We start from the raw sequence: 19,268 nt of genomic DNA on the forward strand, positions 1-19,268 counted from the left end.
GAAGCTGATCAGAAAATCATACATCCAATCAAAGGTAGTTTGAGGTTTTCACCTCCTTTATTAAGATGCTCCAACAGGGCCAAGGCTAGGTCAATCCATCACTCATCCATTTTAAACCTTAATACATCATTTGCAAGCCTTTCCCATTCATTTTTATCATTGTCTTAAGTTGCTATAGGAAAGTTATGTGCTACTATAGGATCTACCAAAATTGCTAAAAAATAAGAGGGCATAAATTTCCTTGAGCATATCTCACAAATCGTACATACATTGACCAATATGTTTTATTCGTAGATGCATAAGGATGATGGTAGCACTCTCAAAAAATTTCAACAAATTTCGTTGTCTATTTTTCAAGAAATTAGTCGCCATCACCTACAACTATTTCTCGTTTTTCTCACTATTCGTGCATCCACTAGCCAATATTTTTTATGGGAAGATGCATAAGAACGAAGATAACATGCTCAAAATTTTTCAGGCGAATAAAATCAATAATTTGAGAGATATTAGCTAAATAAGTCTGCTACTAGAAATTTACAAGCTGTTACAGGAAATTTCTTATAATTCTACAAGAAACTACAAAACAAGGGAGACAGTTATAAGATTGATTTTTTTTTATCTCTAAGAAAGGGGGAATATCCTTAGGAATCCATTCAACTGATACACCTCACCAGCACCTCCAAATATTTCCATTATTCCACTTCTTCACCAAAAAAATCCCACTTTTCCCTTCATTTTCACCTGTCCAAAGCAAAAGAATGTTCCCCCATCACTATCAGCACACCCTCCTGAATTATGGGAATTTTCCAAGGGTTCCAACAAAAAAAATCAGTGAATCTGAGGGGGCTTTGTGGCTGCTACATGAAACCACAAAGTCCTTAAAGCAGTCTCCAAAAACCCTACATATTCAACCCGCACCAACACTAAGAGGTATAATGAAGTTTACCACATTCCATAAGGAAAAACATGATCCTAAACACCTACAAGACCCCTTGCAGGCTGCTACAGGATTGCCAATTGTCTAGGAGCAATAATATGCAACACATTATTCAACCATTTTCTGAAGCAGAGTATCTGAGACCATGATTAAATGTTTCAAAAAGCTCCAAGGCACCATCAATCATCCCCACAATGATGAAGATGCAACATGATTCAAACAATAGACAAAGCACAGTCAGAGAAAGTCAACATCAAAATTCACCTTCAAGCACTTTAGTCAGCCCTCTGTGTCCATTCCACCCATTTCTTAACCCTTTCCAAGCCTTCCATATCATCACCTAGTCTTGCTCACTCGTTTTTGTCTGTATCCTGTAATGCTTCAAGAAAGTCCTTGTATTTCTACAAGAGGCTAGTAAGAATTTAAAAGAGGGAGTATATTAGATTTGTTTTATTTGAGAACAAGGGAGGGAGCCCATGAGAGTCCTAACATCCATCCACTCCATCAATTTTTACTTTTTCCACCTTTATTCCACTCACCATCCATAAAAAACTTGATACTTCACCTCTTTGCCATCCATCTCCACCACTGGGAGACTCTCTATCCACCATAAATAGCCTCCCCACGAATTATTAGGATTTTTATAAGCATCACTCAAATAAAATTGTGATCCTGAGTGGTCCATGTGGCTGCTAAAGGAAGACACACGATCCTGTAGTAGTTTGCATAAACCTTATAAGATCAAACTTGATGCATCAGTCTGAGAGTTTTAAATAGCATGAAGCTTTAGGAGACTCCAACAACATACCTAACTAGCTATAGGATTCCCCATAGACTGTTAGAGGATGTTTGGTCATCAAAATCATCAGCATCTAATCAGTTTTGGAACGTGTACTCTAATAACCTTAATCAATGGAGTTCCATTAGCAATGAGAACTACAAAAAAAATTCAAAGACAATGAAAGGATTACTGAAGTTTATAATTGCACCTTAGAGGGAATTTCAATAGTCACATCAATGCTCCAACAACCACATGCAGTCTCCAATCAGTCAAATTTCCAGATACAACACCACCTACAAGAGCACAACTAGGCAGTGCACAAGTATGCAACTCTCAAACCTCACCCTTCGAACCTATTTTAGCTTGATAAAACATTAAAAGATTGAGAAGGAATGTTTTTTTATAGCCAAACTTAGTAGCATAGCAACCTCAAATTTATTTAGCAATAAAATTAACTTTTCTCCAAAGGACACCCACACATATGGGAGATGAATGATATAAAAGTGAAAGAGACTCATGGAAGTCGATTGTTATCTTTTAGTCTTGATAAAGGAAAAAGAGTGCAAAGGGATAGGTGGGAGCCATCTAGTTGATGTTAGATACTAGTGTATCCCCCTTATTTTTATTGTTAGTGTAGCCCTGTATTGTTATTTTTGTGCCCATGTATCCTCCATGTTTCTATTGTTGTGCCCCATAGAATCCCACTATTGTTATTGTTGTGCCCTTACATTATTATTGTTATGTAGGCTCTGATTATATTGTGACTCCTTAGACTCCTATTTATACCAAGGGGGTCGTATCTTTTGTATCATCCAAGAATTGTTCATTTATTTAATGTAAAGGAGGTTTCCCCCTCAAAGAAGATAATTTTTAAGTTGTTAATTTATTATTTTTGCCAGCTGGTTACAAAACATTTGGTAACAGAGCTTTGGATTTTAGGGTTTTGTTGCTGCAAACATGTCATCTTGGAATTTTTGCTATAATTTATTTTTCTACAAAGTTTCAAAAGCTAAAATTGTGATCATGTGAAGTAAATATCTCGATTAACTTCTTGTAAAAATTTCAGATCTTGGTTCACTATATTTTATGAGATATGCTCTAATGAAGTTAGGGTTTTTGCATTCTCCAAATCGAGTATCAAACAAGTGACCTTGGGAAAATCATCATAACCTCCTCTAAAAGTATCAAATTTTAATTTCATAAAAGCATTATGAACTTAAATGGACAATAGTTTTTCTTGTATCATTTTCAGGGCCGAAGGTTGAAACAATGACACATGTCATTCCTTACAAGTTCGCTCTACTAAACCAATCCAAATCAAGCCATTGTGGGATATTGGGTATAACACCAACTTGAAGAATCAAATTTTGGTTTGAATTGTAGCATTGGAAAGAAGACTTAGAGGGATACTAAAGAATGGAATTTCAAACCTTGGAGATATGAAATTATAGAGATACAACAGTGTTGGCTTGATGGGCCCTGACCCAGGTTTAGCATTAATTAGCCAAGAAAATCCCTACACTATTGGCCCTTTCGGCATCAATCCGCAGAGCATGGACTGAAGTCTCAACCGAAGCAGTATGGGGGGATGCAGGAACCAAGTTTCCACACCCTAAGATAGTTGTGATGTCGTTTTATACCTTAACCCTTCCTTCGCGCAGACTAATAAGCCCTTTAGGGCTTATCGATATACTTATCTTATTCAACTTCGAGACCTTCACCAAGGTTTGTAATTGTCCTTCGCATACCCTAAATAGGCAATTCAGACACTTACGCGCCTCTGTAACTACCCCTAGTTTTGTGTCTTTCCAAATTAGCTTAAGTAATGGATATCTTCAACATGTATTATGACTACCTTCACATAAATAGATATTCTTACTTGCGTTCATATGACAAAGTAAAACACATAGATTCACGCATCACTATAGCATTAAATCATGAACCCAGTATTCAACATAGCATAACTGCATACATTCATAACATAAGTAAAATAGCTCATACACATGTATTTCCAGAATAATTCTCTTTATTGATGGTTCAGACCTTCAGTACAAACTCTAACTTCCCTGTGCACACAGCTACAAGGGTCCGCACACTCAGCTATAGACTTCTACCCTAGGCCTCTATTCACATAGCTACAAAGCCTCTTTCCTACACTAAGACTTTTCACTCTTAGCTCTCATAGACCCATTACATCAATCAATTGCCCAAAAACTTACTAATAACTGAACTACCTTAGACTCTTCTAAGACTCCCTTTTTATACAATCCCATGGTCTATGGACCAAGGGTGGATCTCATCAAGCCGACACAAGTTACCTAAACTAAGGGCGGAAACCCTTTTTGACTCTTTACACCTTCGTGCTCCGTGACCACAAAATGTAGAGACTTTACATTCTTTATACAAATCTTGGGCCTTTAGCCCTAAAACTTAGGCTTTTAACCCCAAAATTGACCCTAGGGGACCTATTCCTAATAGGCCCCCAACACAAATCTGGTGACTTGCCCCGAGTCACTCAGTCAGTGCGGAGATCTTGTCATGAAGACCTCCAAGCTCTACTTGGACTACTGTAACCTCAATGGTACACTGCATCGCCGCCTGCTTCACCTGCTCTACCAATTGCTCTGTTGTTGGTCCTGCACTATCCACCTATATTTTCTGTTATGTTTCCTGTAGACTAGCCAGTTTGCCTTGAATGGTGGTCGTGGGCATATACGCTTCGTCTAGCCAAGGCCCCAACCTAGCCTTCAATACTGTCTCTTTGCATTGTGTTGTGTCCACCTATTCCTTGAGTGTCTTTGCTTCCTGCAACTTTGCCAACCTTTGCGTTATGGAGATAATGTGCGTTGTCTCTTTGACCTCGTCATACCTCTACTGTAGTTCCAGTGCCTCAGTTTCTAGCCTTTTCATGTTGGGATCTACCTGCAGACTGGTAACTACTTCGAGCACCTATTTGAAGAGTGTAGTGAAATTCTTCGCTACGTATCAACAGCGGCATCTTTGACAGGGGTCTTGCGCTGCTCTCTGACTTCTGGTGGAGTCGAAGGTTGGGCCCTCAACTCAAGTTCTGTGATCTTAAGGTTCAGTTCAAACTGAACCTTAGCCAGCTTTGTCCGTGCATCGTGCACACCTGCAACGAGCTTCCGGATTCTTGCATTGACTAGCGCATCTTCTAGGATGTTTAGCTCTGGAACAGTCTGGCATGCCTCAACCACCAAAGTTGTTGTGTGCTCATTATTCTCTGTGACATTTTTAGGAATATCAATCGCGGACGTCTTTTCTACGAACATCTGGACATTGTTCACCTTCTACTCACTGATAGCATTCAATGTGCGCTTTTCCCGAGCCCGAAGTTTTGCGATCACTCCGTCTTACAGGGTGTGAAAGGCTTCACTTGGAAGTGCAACCAAGTTTAACCCGACTTTCTTGAGAGCACTTACAGTGGCCCTATCTACCTCTGTTTCTATGGTCAATGCTCCATCCAGCAGCGTGACAGCTCGGGGATCCATTAAGCGGACCATATTTACTGCATATGAGGTTCCAGGCGCCAAACTTCTCGACGCCGCACTACCCTGCCCTACACTGGTCTGCACTTGAGTGGCCTGGATCTATAGCTTGTGCAGACCCATTTGAATGCGACCAAGGCCTGTTTCTGCTACTACTTGAACTGTTGCAGTAGTTCTGTAGTCACGTCCCTCACTATATCACTGATGTCATTCAAATCACCCTCTGTCAAGGTGATTGGGTCAAGGGATGATTTTCTGGCCTTGGACTTCTTCCACAGCCCTACTTTCTCTTGCTCCCTTGTGCGCTTAACCCAGAATGGAGTAGTCTTTGGGTCTGCTCCTCCATGTTCTGAGAGTTTCTCCTCCTCCTCTGTCTGCAAAGAAGGTGACTTATGACTCCTATTAGAGTCGCACTCTTCCTCTTCTTCCTCCCCTTCTGCCTGCTTTTTGGCAGCACGCTCTACTTTGGCTTTGTCCTCAGCTTCCTTCCTCCTTCTTTCGGCCAACTGCTCCATATTTAACTTGGCCTCTTCCTTCTTTTTCTTCACGACAGACTTACAAGACCCAATTGATAAGTTTGAGGTCATGCACCTCTCTGCTGGCCAACTCTCTAGGACTGTCACACGGAATCAGTCAAGGGTGCGGACACAGCTGACCTTCCTAGAAGTCTAAGACATTCTAATGACAAACAAAACAAACTGGAGCTATCCTTCTCTAAACATACATTATGATATGAGAAATCAAGTGTTTCGTTCTTACCTTTGTCCAAACGCTGTTGTAGAAGTCCAAGCTTTGTTGATCCGGATGAGCTCCTCCCTTTCTTCAAAACCTGCAATCACCAACAGTCAAACAATTAAATAGCACCTGATTATAACATAAAACAAAGCATATTCAACACATAGACCAAGGAGTACATGAAATAATCCATTAACAACAAGCTATTGAGAAGAATGGACCAATTTGCATTAAAGGTAATCAAAAGGAACCATTACAACCTGAGCCTTGGTGTTGTGCAAGCTCCTTCCAGGGTCCACAAGAGTCTTCCTCTACTTTGACAAAGCTCACCCACTTCCAAATAGAACAAGTAAAGATGACAATCTCTCCTCACAAGCTTCTAAATGGGAGTCCTAATTCCTGCAGCATTTACCCTTAGAAATCTATAGCTTTCAACCTTCTTCCTTCTGGCTCAATGCCTCTTTTTATAGTGCTCAAGAGGAAGTTAATCAGGTCCACCATCAATGGGATAGTCCCCTCTTTGGATGGGATCACTCCCTTATTGATGGGATAAGTTCCTCTTTGATAGGAGTGCATGAACCATCTGGAGGCGCTCAATACTCATCCAAGAATCTTCTAGAATGCTCTAGAAATGACCACAAGTAAGTTTTTGAAGATAAAACTTGCGCATTTTAACCTTTTCAGAGGGACGCACCTGCCCCTTTAGATACAGAGCGTCCTTGGACGCAGACCTTATGAACAAAAGGTGCGTACCCGCAGGCAAGGCTTGAGAGAACCTGCGTACCCAGAGATAAACATGTTTTATAAAGACTTTCTCTCTTTCTTGGAGTTTGATATGAATAGTAGAGGCATAAGACTTGCTCAAAAGGGTAGTATGACTGTTGATTGAGCCATACCGACTGTAAATAGCCATGGTGACATTTTTTAGTGTAACAGATTGCCCCCTAAAGTGCGAAGCATGGAATAGATTAGGGTTTTGTATTATCTAGGAAGGGTGAAGCGCTTTATCATTTCGAGGATTATCTCATGGAGAACCTGGTTGGAACCTGCAATTTTCAACACAAAATACATGGATAAGATTATATCATCACTGAGGTAGGCATTCCCATACTCAGATAAAAACTTTAACTAACAGACTAACTACTCTGATACAGAAATGATCTTGTAGTACATCATAATCATAGAATTTTGTAGACACAGTATGGACGCAGCCATCTGTTTATGATTAGTCTACTTAGATAATGAATACAAAATTCCTCGCAGCCTGGACGATAAAGATTTGATCCAGGGTCTTCATTCCTACTTCTTGAATTGGTACGATTCTAGCCATGCGAATAAATGAGTCGATGTCGAACATGGTAGAAACCACTTGATTACCAGTCGATGATGTGAACTGTTAACAAGCGTGAGAGAGACCACCAGTAATGTCAATGGTTCTCAAAGTACCCAGTACAATCCATGAGATGTGAATGAATGAGTTGATGTCGAACATTTCACGGAATCCTTCGATCGAAAGTCAATGATGTAAACTGACGTCAAAGGCGAGAAACCTGCCATTGATGCATGCAGACCTCAAGGCACTGACGATTTCTAAGTCATCTCTCTAGATAATGTGCTGATGTCGATAGAAAGAGACTCGTTGCAGGCAAGCCCACAACACAAAATCATTGTTCAAGTTGAAGAAATATTGCTGTAAGGACTGACTCAGGGATGGTCAAATGGATGACAAGTATTTTGCAGATGAAAGTTTTGTTTGCAGACCTCTTGAACACATAACGACACGACAGATGGTTTGGTGCTAAATAACTCAAAGTTAATCCCCGGAACCCGGTTGAAGACTTTCAAAAGTGGTTTGATTGACTGTGAGGTAAAAGATTTCCCAACCCAGGTGAATGAAAAGTGTCGTGTTCAAGAGTGGTAATAAAGTTTCTTTTGAGACAAAAGGTAACAAATAGGTTCGTTCTTCTCTCTTTTCCCCCACCATTTCTGGCAAGTACCTCTTTATTTTTAACAAGCTTGAGGAGGATAACATATGCTTGATTATAAGCTCATCCTTTGGACGAGTCCAACCCAGTTTTGACTCGAACCCTAGGAAGGAGTGGTTCGTTCCTGTTTGTAATTGAACAGGTCCTTTACTGTGAAATGTTTAACGAGCCCAGTATAGGAGAAACTCGGCGTTTTTCAATTTTAGAGAGTCTGAAAAACTTAAGGAAACTCCAAGTTGAACGTTTTCGTAAATTTGTGTCCCTCAAGCCCGAAAAAGTATAAAATAATACCTGGGGGAACCGCTTGATCTTGCGACCAAGGAGTACTTTCATGATTAGTGTCACTGACCTGAAAAGTAAAAAGCGATCAAGGACACGTCGTTTTATTTCCGTATCGAGTTTGAAACGACAAAAACACGGCAATCTTTTCCTGATTTTACGGTCAGAAAAGAGCTATAAGGGGACCGTCTTTTAATTCCATTTTAACGAGTGTAAAAGAAATGCTCGGCAATATTTTCATGTTTTAGGAGTCAGAAAAGGGCTTAAAAGATGACTCTGATATTTTGTTTGTGAAAAATGACAATTTTCCCTCTAAGTCCCTTTGTCCTGCACAAAAGCGACACATTACTCATACCTGTTTAAGATAGGCAAAAATTCATCGAAAAACATCTTTCCATGGTGAAAAATGAACAAATTCATCCAAAAAACCTATAAAAAGACTTTTTACCATGTCATTTTTACCGTTTGACTGTTGAGGTTGAAAAAGGAGCTTTTGACAAGAAACTTCCCGTGGTCGCTGCGGAAAATCCGACCGTTAGAATCGAACGCCGTCTCTTCCAGGTATTTCACAACATCCTCCTTGTCAATTTCATCTGTTTAGAATTTTGTTTTAAGTTTCATTTTTGATTTTTGGGGGGTTTTGGGTTTTGGAAACCGCCCTGCGGGGGACGCAGGTTTCCTAAAGGCTGGCCTGCGTCCCCCGACTTTTTCCTACACAGGGAAAAGGTCGGGGGACGCAGGTTACCTTCAGGCCACCTGCGTCCCGGCGCACTGTGCGCCAAACGCGGGGTGCGTCCTCCGCAAAACACGGGTTTTGAAACCCCAAACTCCCAAACCAACCATTGAAATTTCTCAAAACTAATTTTAATGCCTGTTTATTCATGTGTAGGGCACTTATCATGCTGGATTGGAGAGAAAGAGAGCATGAGGAGGTTGATGAAGCTGCAATCAATCATCAACCCTCCCTCAATGCCCTAAGAGGATGCGGATTATACAAATACTGGTCCATACCCGGTATGAGAGCTCAGGTAAGGTTCTTGGAGTGGCTGGTCGAGAGATGGAACGTTTAAGAACAATGCTTTTATATCGGCGGGCAACAACTCGAGATAGAGCCTGCTGACATTTGCTTTCTTACTGGCTTGCCGAACAGAGGTGAGCAACTCAATTTGGCCAGGACTAGGCCGGGTGGCCAATCCCTTGATAGTCTCCGAGCAGATTGGTGCCTACCTGATCGAGAGCACAAGAAAGGCATAGAGATCAAATATGTCTCTCAACGTGAACTCATGGTCTTAGCTTTCACTGTGACCAGGATTTGTGGCTCAGCCACTTTACATATTGCTACTGGGTCTCAATTTCGGATGGCAATTGATTGTCTCCAAGGCACCATTTTCAACTGGTGTGATGCATTGTTGGCTAACTTGAAAGCCCAACTGACCAAGGCAAAGACCGGCAGACTAAAGACCTTTGGATATGGGCCTACAGTCGTGAGCTTTGCCTTAGAGAGGATACCAATGCTGATCCCTCAGCATCTCACTGTTGATATTTCGGGTCCTCAGGAGCCAAAGCTGGTACGATGGGTTGCTGTGATGGCCCGGCATCCGGACGAGGGTGCGGCAGTTGTTCGATTTACTGACAGTTATTTTCACTGGTTAGAGGACCAGGTGTTCGCGATTCAGGACTTTCCGTATGCCGGAATAGATTTTCGAGGTGATCCGGACATGGTTCTTCCACAGGGAGAACAATGGGATGACAGAGGTACTTTATTTTTCACGAGTTTTCAAATTATGTATTTTTTTTGTTTTTTATATATATCGTCTCAAACTGACAGTAAAATTTTCAAAATGCAAATGTTGGTCCACAGCGTCCAGCCAACCTCCGGCTTTTCGAGAGGCGACATCCAGTTGCACCGCTACCGGCCCCACAGGACGCGGCCGCTGCGGAGGTACTGACTGAGTTGGAGCATGATCTACAGCGTCTGACGGCGGATATACCGGAGACATCTATGGATGATATTCCTATCAGACTTCAGCGCTACGTAGTCGCGGTCCCTGGACCGTTGAGGAGATTTTTGCGCAAAGTAGCCCGTGCAGTGGTGTCGTACAGGGAGCACCACCAGTGATTGGCTAGTCACTTTGTAGACACATGTGACATTTTTGTCTTTTTGTACTTATCATTTTGCCGATCATAAGGTGTTTTTCAACCTATGATCGAAGACGATGTATATTTTTTGACACACTCCTATCTATATATATATCACTATTACCGGCTTATCTTGTTTAACATGTATGATGAAATGTTTTTTAAATTTACTTGCATGATTATCGTAAATGTCTGTCCAACACTCGAGAAGCAATTGCATCTGCTAATGTATTCAAGGACCTTGGAATATGCTGATATTCAATGTAATCAAATTCACGTTCCAAGAGACGCACTCTCAAAAACAACCTTAATAACACAGGATTTCTAATGGCATAAACTCTATTAAGCTGTAATACAACAAGTTCAGAATCTAACCTCACTATCAAACGTCGAATTCCAAATGAAATAGATTCGGATAATAATTCAACCACTGCACTGTATTCTGCAATGTTATTCGTTGTTTGACCGAGGCTTACCCCATGCATAGAAACTAACTCGTCAGAGGGTGAATAGATAACCCAAGCTGCGGAAGAGATATTCCGTGTACTACGACAAGCACCATCAGCAAATCCAATGTATGTTTGGAGGGGCGTCGACATCTACAATATCAAGAGCAAAACCAAGATAAGCCAGAATAACGACGAAAAACACACTCACTAAGCTAAGCACACTGACTAACTAACAATCAAACTAGCTAGAAAGAAAACCTAACCTAACTAAAAATTCTCCATACCCACCATTTAAGCATAATACCTCTTTAGGTAAAGTCCATTTCTGGGTTTATCCAAAGAGTCCCCATCAAAATCTACTAGCTCATAAGCCCCTTTTGCTAGCTTTCGCTTTACAATATAGGGTCCATGCCACATAGGAACGAATTTTCCAGCACCTAGCTTATCGTTAGCTTGATCATATAAGAGCACTAGGTCTCCCTCCGAAAAATTTTGAGGGGTCACATTTCTATCATACTGAGCTTTCATTCGCTTCGCGTGAGTCTCGATTGCCAATGTAGCGTCACGTCGAGTCTCATCTAATTTAGCTAAGTACAATAAACGTTTCTCCTCTTCGGAAGTAGCTGGAAGTAATTCGACAGCCATTTGAAGTGATGGGATTTCGCATTCAATGGGTAACACTGCTTCTAAGCCATAAACTAGCTGGAAAGGAGTGAACCCTGTTGAGGTTTTCACTGAGGTTCGGTATGCCCATAGCACCGAAAATAACATGTTGTGCCAATTCGACCGATGAATACCAATGGTTCGTCGGATCATGATAACCAGAACTTTGTTGATAGACTCAACCAAACCGTTGGCTTGCGGATAATAAGGAGTAGAGCTGTCATGGCGCAAACCAAGCTGGCTTGTAAGTTCAGTCATCATGGTGTTTCGAAAATGGCTTCCATGGTCAGTAATAATTGCTTGTGGGACACCAAACCTAGTTATTATATGATTGAATATGAAAACTGCAGCTGTTTTGCCGCTTGCGTCGAATGTAGGCATCGCCTCGGCCCATTTAGTGAAATAATCAACCGCGAGGATGATATACGCATGCCCCCCGGCCGAGTGAGGGTTACAAGTAATAAAGTCGATACCCCATTTGGCGAATGGACCAACGGCAATTATAGGGTGGAGAGGAGCAGGTGGTGCGCGCATCTTTCGATCAAACACTTGGCAGTTGTGGCACTTCCGGACTGCAATGATACAATCTTTAAACATAGATGGCCAGAAGTAACCAGCGCGCAACACCTTCTGAGCTGTGGCATACCCAGACATATGACCGCCACATGCTCCAGAGTGACAATCATTCAAAACTCTCTCAGCCTCTTCGTGAGTTAGACAACGTCGAAAAACTAAGTCTGCCCCCCGGCGATAAAGTGTATCTCCAATAATTTTGTATTGCTGGGATTGAAACCTAATTTTTCGCCGTTCCTCTTTGGAAGCTTCAGGCCGAAAGGTTTGGGTTTGGAGATAGATGATTATATCCCCGAACCACGGATCTAAAGTACTGATAAGAAACAAAGATTCGTCCGCAATGGACTCTTCTGCCACAGTCTCTGTGTCAGTACGCGGGAAATCACACATCAATTCCGCAAAAACTAAGGATTTCTTAGACTTGGACTTCTCGAACTCCAAGTCGAACTCTTGCAGGATAACGATCCATTTAGAGTACTTGCCCCCTAGCAATTGTTTTGTCAAAATGTAAATCATAGGGTTGCAATCCGAAATAACTGTAGTTTTACGGAGAAGAATGTAGTGACGAAAACGCTGGACAGCTTGAACGGCTGCCAGGGCCAATTTCTCCACATGCGAATATTTTAACTCAGTGGGATTTAAGGTTCGACTGAGATAATATATCACATGTTCTGCTCCGAATTCATCTTCTTGAACTAACACCATTCCAATAGTGGAATATGAAGCTGCGAGGTATAAGAAGTAGTCCTGGTTGTAGTTGGGAGGATGCAACAACGGTGCATGGGTCAACGCGTGTTTAAGTGCATCAAAAGATTGTTGGGCAATCTCGTCCCAAAAGAATTGAACGTTCTGTTTCAACAACCGTGTAAAACCTTTAGTGACCTCGGCGTAGTTTGGGATGAATCGACGTAAAAAGTTCGCTTTCCCTTGCAAACTTTGGAGTTGGCGCAAACTCGAAGGAGGAGGCAATTTGATGATCGCTTCGACTTTCGAGGGATCGACGCGAATGCCGTCTTTTGAAACAACAAATCCCAGCAATCGACCTGTTTCTATACAGAAAACACACTTGTGGGGATTCAACCGAATTCGATAATGCCTACACCTCATAAAGATTGCTCGTAAGTGGTCAAGGTGATCAGCTCGATGTAAAGAATGAGCAGGCAAATCATCGAGATACGGTTGCACAATGTGCTTGATGTCGTGAAATGCGTAAGACATCGCCCGTTGAAAAGTGGCCCTGGCATTCTTGAGCCCAAAAGGTAATTTGCAATAAGCAAATGTCCCCCATGGACAAATGAATGTCGTTTTTGGTTGGTCGGCAGGTAGAATATTGATTTGATTATAGCCCGAAAAACCATCCATGAAGGAAAACATTTCACTTCCGGCACAATCATCAATAATTTGATCGATATAAGGCGTAGGATAGTTGTCTTTTGGACAAGCTCGATTGATATCCCTATAGTCGATACAGATTCTTATTGTTCCTTGTTTCTTGTTGACCAGAACAATATTCGATACCCAATCCGTTAACGGGATCGGATAAATGAAACCTGCTTTCAACAGCTTTTCGACTTCTGCTTTAATCGCAGCTGCTTTTCGAGGGTGAATCTGACGCAACCGTTGCCGGATGGGTTTAGCATCCGGGTAGGTTTTGATTTCATGAACAACAATGGCAGGATCGATTCCCGGCATTTCCTCGTAAGACCATGCAAACACATCGCGAAATTCTTGGAATAGGGCCTTGTAAGTTTGGATTTCTTCTTCTGTACATGAGGCACCTATATGAATGTTCTCCTCAATTCCGGGCTTCACTGAAATATCAATGGGAATAGTACGAGAAATATTCCCTAAATTCAACTCTGAATCAGAATGTTTCGTTGGATCCTGAGCGTCTTTGACATATTCAGCGGTAAAGATAGATGAAAAATCATTTTCAAATGCATCATCCTTAGGTAAAAACGAAGATCTGTGATGGAGATCTTCCCATGGTAGATCGTCTACACTTAGGATTTCGCGAAGTTGTTCGTCAGATGACACGACTTCGGGAAACGCTATCCGTTCTAAGGTTGAGGTGAAAAGTGATTCTTCACTGACCACATTCATTTGGTCGACTTCGGTTGAATGAAAATCGGTAAAAGACATAAGAGCTTCATAAGCAATTTCATATGGACTCAAAGGCATAGCATTACCGAATGAGTCTAACTCAGAGTCAGATGGAACATACCAAGGATCATCATAAATAATGTTTTCTGACGTAATCATATGAATTGTTGCAAACGAAGGTTCTACGCTGAGTGGAGGGAGAGGAAAAGTTCCCAGTAAACCGGAATCCTTAACTAAACCTACACCAACGTCCCTATAAGGGATTGTCGTCTTACCAACATGCTGGATACTCTCTGAAGAGGCTGGGTCGGATGAAAAGTATGTCAACTGATCAATAGTCACGATCTTACCGTTGTGTGGAAACTTAATTACTCTGAAGACCGATGAAACGACCGCTGTCATAGCATATGACCAACTTCGACCCAAAAGAAGGTTGTAGTCTAGAGGGGCATCAACCACTTCCACATCCAGACTAACGGTTTTACCTTCTACCCCTATAGGCAATTCCTGTAGAATACCAAACGGACGGAACCCACGGCCATCAAAGGCCTTAAGGATGGTGGGGGATTGGTTCAACGAAGGAGAACCAAGGGATCTCCAACATTGAATTGACATAATACACGTAGAAGCTCCCTCATCAATCACAGTTCGATGAATAGGCCTGTTTTTGACTATCACTGGAATTTGGAAAGCCATTTGATGGGGGAGTCGTGGTGTACTATTTTCTAGATCGAAGATCATTAGATTTGGATCCTGAACGTCAACAGCTCCTATAGCCGACAAAAGCAATTTTCGTTGTGCTGGACATGATTGCAGCACTTCTAACGCCGACATTGCTGAGGGTGAAACAGCTAAGTCCTCAACAATGTTGTAATTCTGGGCCGCTCTCGCATGTGGATTGAAAGCAGACCTTCGAAGTACACCCTTGGCGGGCGGTTTAATTACTAAGTCTGGGTTAGGTTTCTCGATCTGTAGTGGATCGGAACCAGGAGCTGAGGTTGATGGGTTAGAGTGAGAAGATTCTGCTTCCTTACCATCAACAGGATTCTTACTACCATAATCTTGCGATCGAGTCGCAATCCTCACATGAGACATCATCAAAATGGGTTCTTCACTGGCATTCGAGGAAGAACCTATCATCTTATTCTCCTGCTCCGGAAATGGATTTTTTAACACAGCAGGAGTGGGAGAACCTTTGACTATTTTCACTACCTCGGCCCGATGAGGGCAATCTCTCGTAAAATGATCCTCTTCACAAATAAGACAAGGATATCGAGGTTTGCGCTTTTCGTCATTGGTTTCCGACTTTTCAGTTTTCTCCTTTGGAGCCTTGTCTGCTTTAGCCTTCTTCTTTCCTTTCTTCTTTCCACCGTTTTTTGATTTGGCCGTAGATGACTCTACAGCGTGAATATCGGCGGTAAGTTCAGGAGAAGACTCTCCTGTCGGGGAATCGGGCAAAGTGATAATAGGAGTAGTTGAAGCCTTGGAAGACTTCTTCTTGCTCTTTGTATTCACGATACCAATCATACCATCAGCGGCATGAGATCCCGAAGGAGCAGCAGCGATTTGGTTCGACTTTGGAAGATCCGGAATCTTCTCGTGTAATGTACCCGACTGCGTGTAAACTAAGTCAAGGTATTGTGCCTGAGCAATGACTTGCTCCTCAGTAACTACTCCGGCCTTAGCTACATCTTCAGTAATTCTTGGTAATAATGATTTAACAAACCATTCAGCTAAGATTTGGTCCGGGATAAAAACTTTCACTAGCCTTCTTCGACGTCTCCACTCATGAATGTGATCTGAAATATACGTGGAGGTTGATTGTTTTAGTGAAGTTAATAACTCCGTACCGTTATCGTATCTGACCGGTAACTGAAAATGAGTTAAGAACGAGGTAGCTAACTGGCTAAAATTGTAAAAAGAGGCCCGTGGTAACTCAATGTACCACTTGGCCGCGAGACCAATGAGTGTACGCTGAAAAAGACGTAAACGGATTGAATCATCCGAGATGGAATTTGAAGCACACCAGAGGTGGTAAGTCATCACGTGATTGGACGGATCCTCTCCAGACTTACCTTCGAACTTGGGTATATCGCTGGGCAACTTATTTGGCATTGGCGGCCAGAACGGAAGATATTGAATTGGATCGTTCGTTAGGCGCGTCAAGTCTGGTAAATCCAAAGTTGCGATAAACGGTAACTGCCGGTTAGGATCTCTAAAACTCTGGGTCACAATACCGACCCCAGGAGGAGGATATCCAGGATAACTAGGAACAGGAGTCGCATTTGGGATATTATATCCTCCTGGAAAACCAGGATTAACCGGACCGTACTGGGGTTGCTGAGGTTGTTGATAAGTGTACCCAGGATACGGTTGATACTGGTAAACCGGTTGTTGGACAGCTTGCCCAGGTTGATACTGTCCCTGGTACGGAGGTTGAACAAATTGAGGTTGAGTAGTAACAACCGTACTTATACCAGGTTGGCCTACAGGCATCTGGACTGTGGTTTGAATCGTAGATCCAGACAACGGTACAGATGTCTGAGGAGTGGTTACAGGGACAGTAGAAACCGGAGCCGTCGATACTCCAGAAGTAAGTATGGTAGATGTAGCGGTAGTTGCTGCAGCCGTTTGAGATGGAGTACTAGGTGCAATTGGCGGCTGAGTAACTACCGAAGTTACAGGGGTCTGAACACTTGACTGGACAGGTTGCGGTTGCTGGGGTGGACCAGGAACTACAGGTTGTCCTGCTTGAGGTACCGACTGTATACTTGGCTGCAACATCTGTTGACCTTGTGACGGATCCCACACTAACATTCCAGGGTATTGACCCATAACAGGTTGAGGGTACTGAGATCCATAGCCGGATTGAGGATAGGATTGATAATTGTAAGGTGCAGTCCCATATGATTGCCCTTGAGGTGGTTGATAATTTTGACCTGAGTATTGACCTTGAAGTTGATAACCTTGAGGTAAATACGGGTACTGGGGTTGACCTTGACCTTGAGGTTGGTATCCTTGAGGTTGATACCCTTGGGGTTGATACCCTTGGGGTTGCCATCCTTGAGGTTGCCATCCTTGAGGTTGATATTGATACTGAGGTTGACCTTGGGGTACATATTGAGGCTGGGGTTGACCTTGAGGTATGTATTGCCCCATAGGAGTGTACTGACCTTGAGGTTGCCCCCCAGACACGAATGAAGTACCTTGAGGTTGCCCCCCAGGCATTAACAAAGGCTGCCCCCCAGGCGGTAATTGGCCACCTTGAGGTTGGGTAACGGGAACTGAACCTGACATCATGTAAATGTCTCCTACACTCAATGGTACATTACCACTGTTTCCAACTAATAACCCATGATCAATGGGTTGAGGAGACGCTCCCGCAAAGGTACCAGAAAGAGATTGATACCCAGTAGGAACAGAAGGACCGCCATGTAAAAAAGATTCAGGACTTTGTGTAAACACAGATGACTGACCAGACATATTTACAGGAGTATGAATACCTCCAGGTGGAAAAGGAGTACGAGGTGTAGAAAAACCTAGCCCAAAGTTGTCTAAATAATTGGTTAACGAAAGGTACCAAGTAGTACTTCTAGGAGGACTGTAAAAGATGGATTCACGCTCCCTTAGATCAAGGGTAATTTGATCTTCAGGATCAGAGACGCCTATTTCTTCCTCTGGAACAAGTTCTTCTATAGCAATCAAACCAACAGGAAGATTTTCGGTGATAATTCTTTCTATTCTTGGTGAATCAGAAACACTAGGAGTCGGAGTAACAGGTTCGGATATTTCTGGTTCTTCGCCTGTATCACTAGCAGACGAAAAACTACCAACAAGCTCAGAAACTGTAACAGCTTCGGGATTATAACCTGTCTCTAAACTTTGGTAATCTGGATGGACTACCAAGGAAGATTCTCCTTCTTCAGGTGAACCTACTCTATTGCCACTAGGAGGAGTTACAAGGACCTTTAAACCTTCTAAATTACTGGGGTTGTCTCGAGGAGGTTCACCCCTAAGTCTACGGGATCTTCTCAACAATTCGGCCACAGAAACAACTTCAGGAGACTGGCCCCGAAGTCTACGGGACTGTCTCGGTAATTCCGCCACAGCTAAAAACTTTTAACTACTACACACGAAAACAAAATAAAATTTCAAATCAAACCACCTAAAGCCTCTAAAGAACCAAACAAATTTGAAACACACGCCTAAAGAATCTAGGGCATCAAACCAAACACAAACAGTATCTTCCGGACCAAAAGCACTAGTTGGTGATTAGGTCCAACCTCGCAGGATTCAGTACAGAAATGGCGGGTGGAACAGTTACGCCGACAACCTGCTTAATGAATAGACTGGACCAAGTTCCTCCACTTTTACCGTCTCGAGTGAAGTGAACCCCCCAGAAAATCCAAGTGAGTATAGCCGACGTCTGCTCCAGGTACAGTGGGACCTTCCCTCCACCGTCACCTTGGGTAGAATCCTAGAGATTATGGTCACTAAGGTTACCAACGGCCACAAGTACACCTGGGGGAACAGTCTAAACTCCGACAGCACGCAAGGGCAGAGTAGCAAGCTCAATCCCCTTACCGGCTCCTTGACAGTAATCCAAGGTTTACCGATAAGTGACCCCTGGCTCCTCGACAATGGTTAATCCGAGGTTTACCGTTTGTAATACGTACTGTCTGGCGTCGTTCCCAAAGAGGGGGGAATGATCCCCTCACTGGTTCGGACACGAGCTCGTGCTTCTCCTTTAAGAGGAGCTTTCCCAGAGTGTAAATGTAACAATTGGATTTGATTCTATCACAAGATCGACTACTTGTTTGTTTTACTGCCTTGGAGAGTTAAGTACTCACCTACTCCAAGACACTAGCCTAAGCTATGTTGGTGCTTCAGAGCCCTAGAAAATAAAAGTTACTAGTTCAATTTTACTTTAAGCGTTACTTTTAAGGTTGTTCTTTAGAGTCACAAGGTGATGGAAGTGAAACCAATGGTGTGCAGACTTGACTCCAACCACTACAAAGATGCACCTAAGATGATCTATACTACTTTTGCTTTTTCAATGAAAATCTTTAACTAAGAGAGTTGAGAGAATGCAATATTTAAAGAAAACAACTTCCTTAG

Source organism: Pinus tabuliformis, chromosome J, assembly GCF_031772625.1.
Source record: "Pinus tabuliformis cultivar Carrire ecotype Pingquan chromosome J, CPIR1, whole genome shotgun sequence".
NCBI lineage: Eukaryota > Viridiplantae > Streptophyta > Pinopsida > Pinales > Pinaceae > Pinus > Pinus tabuliformis.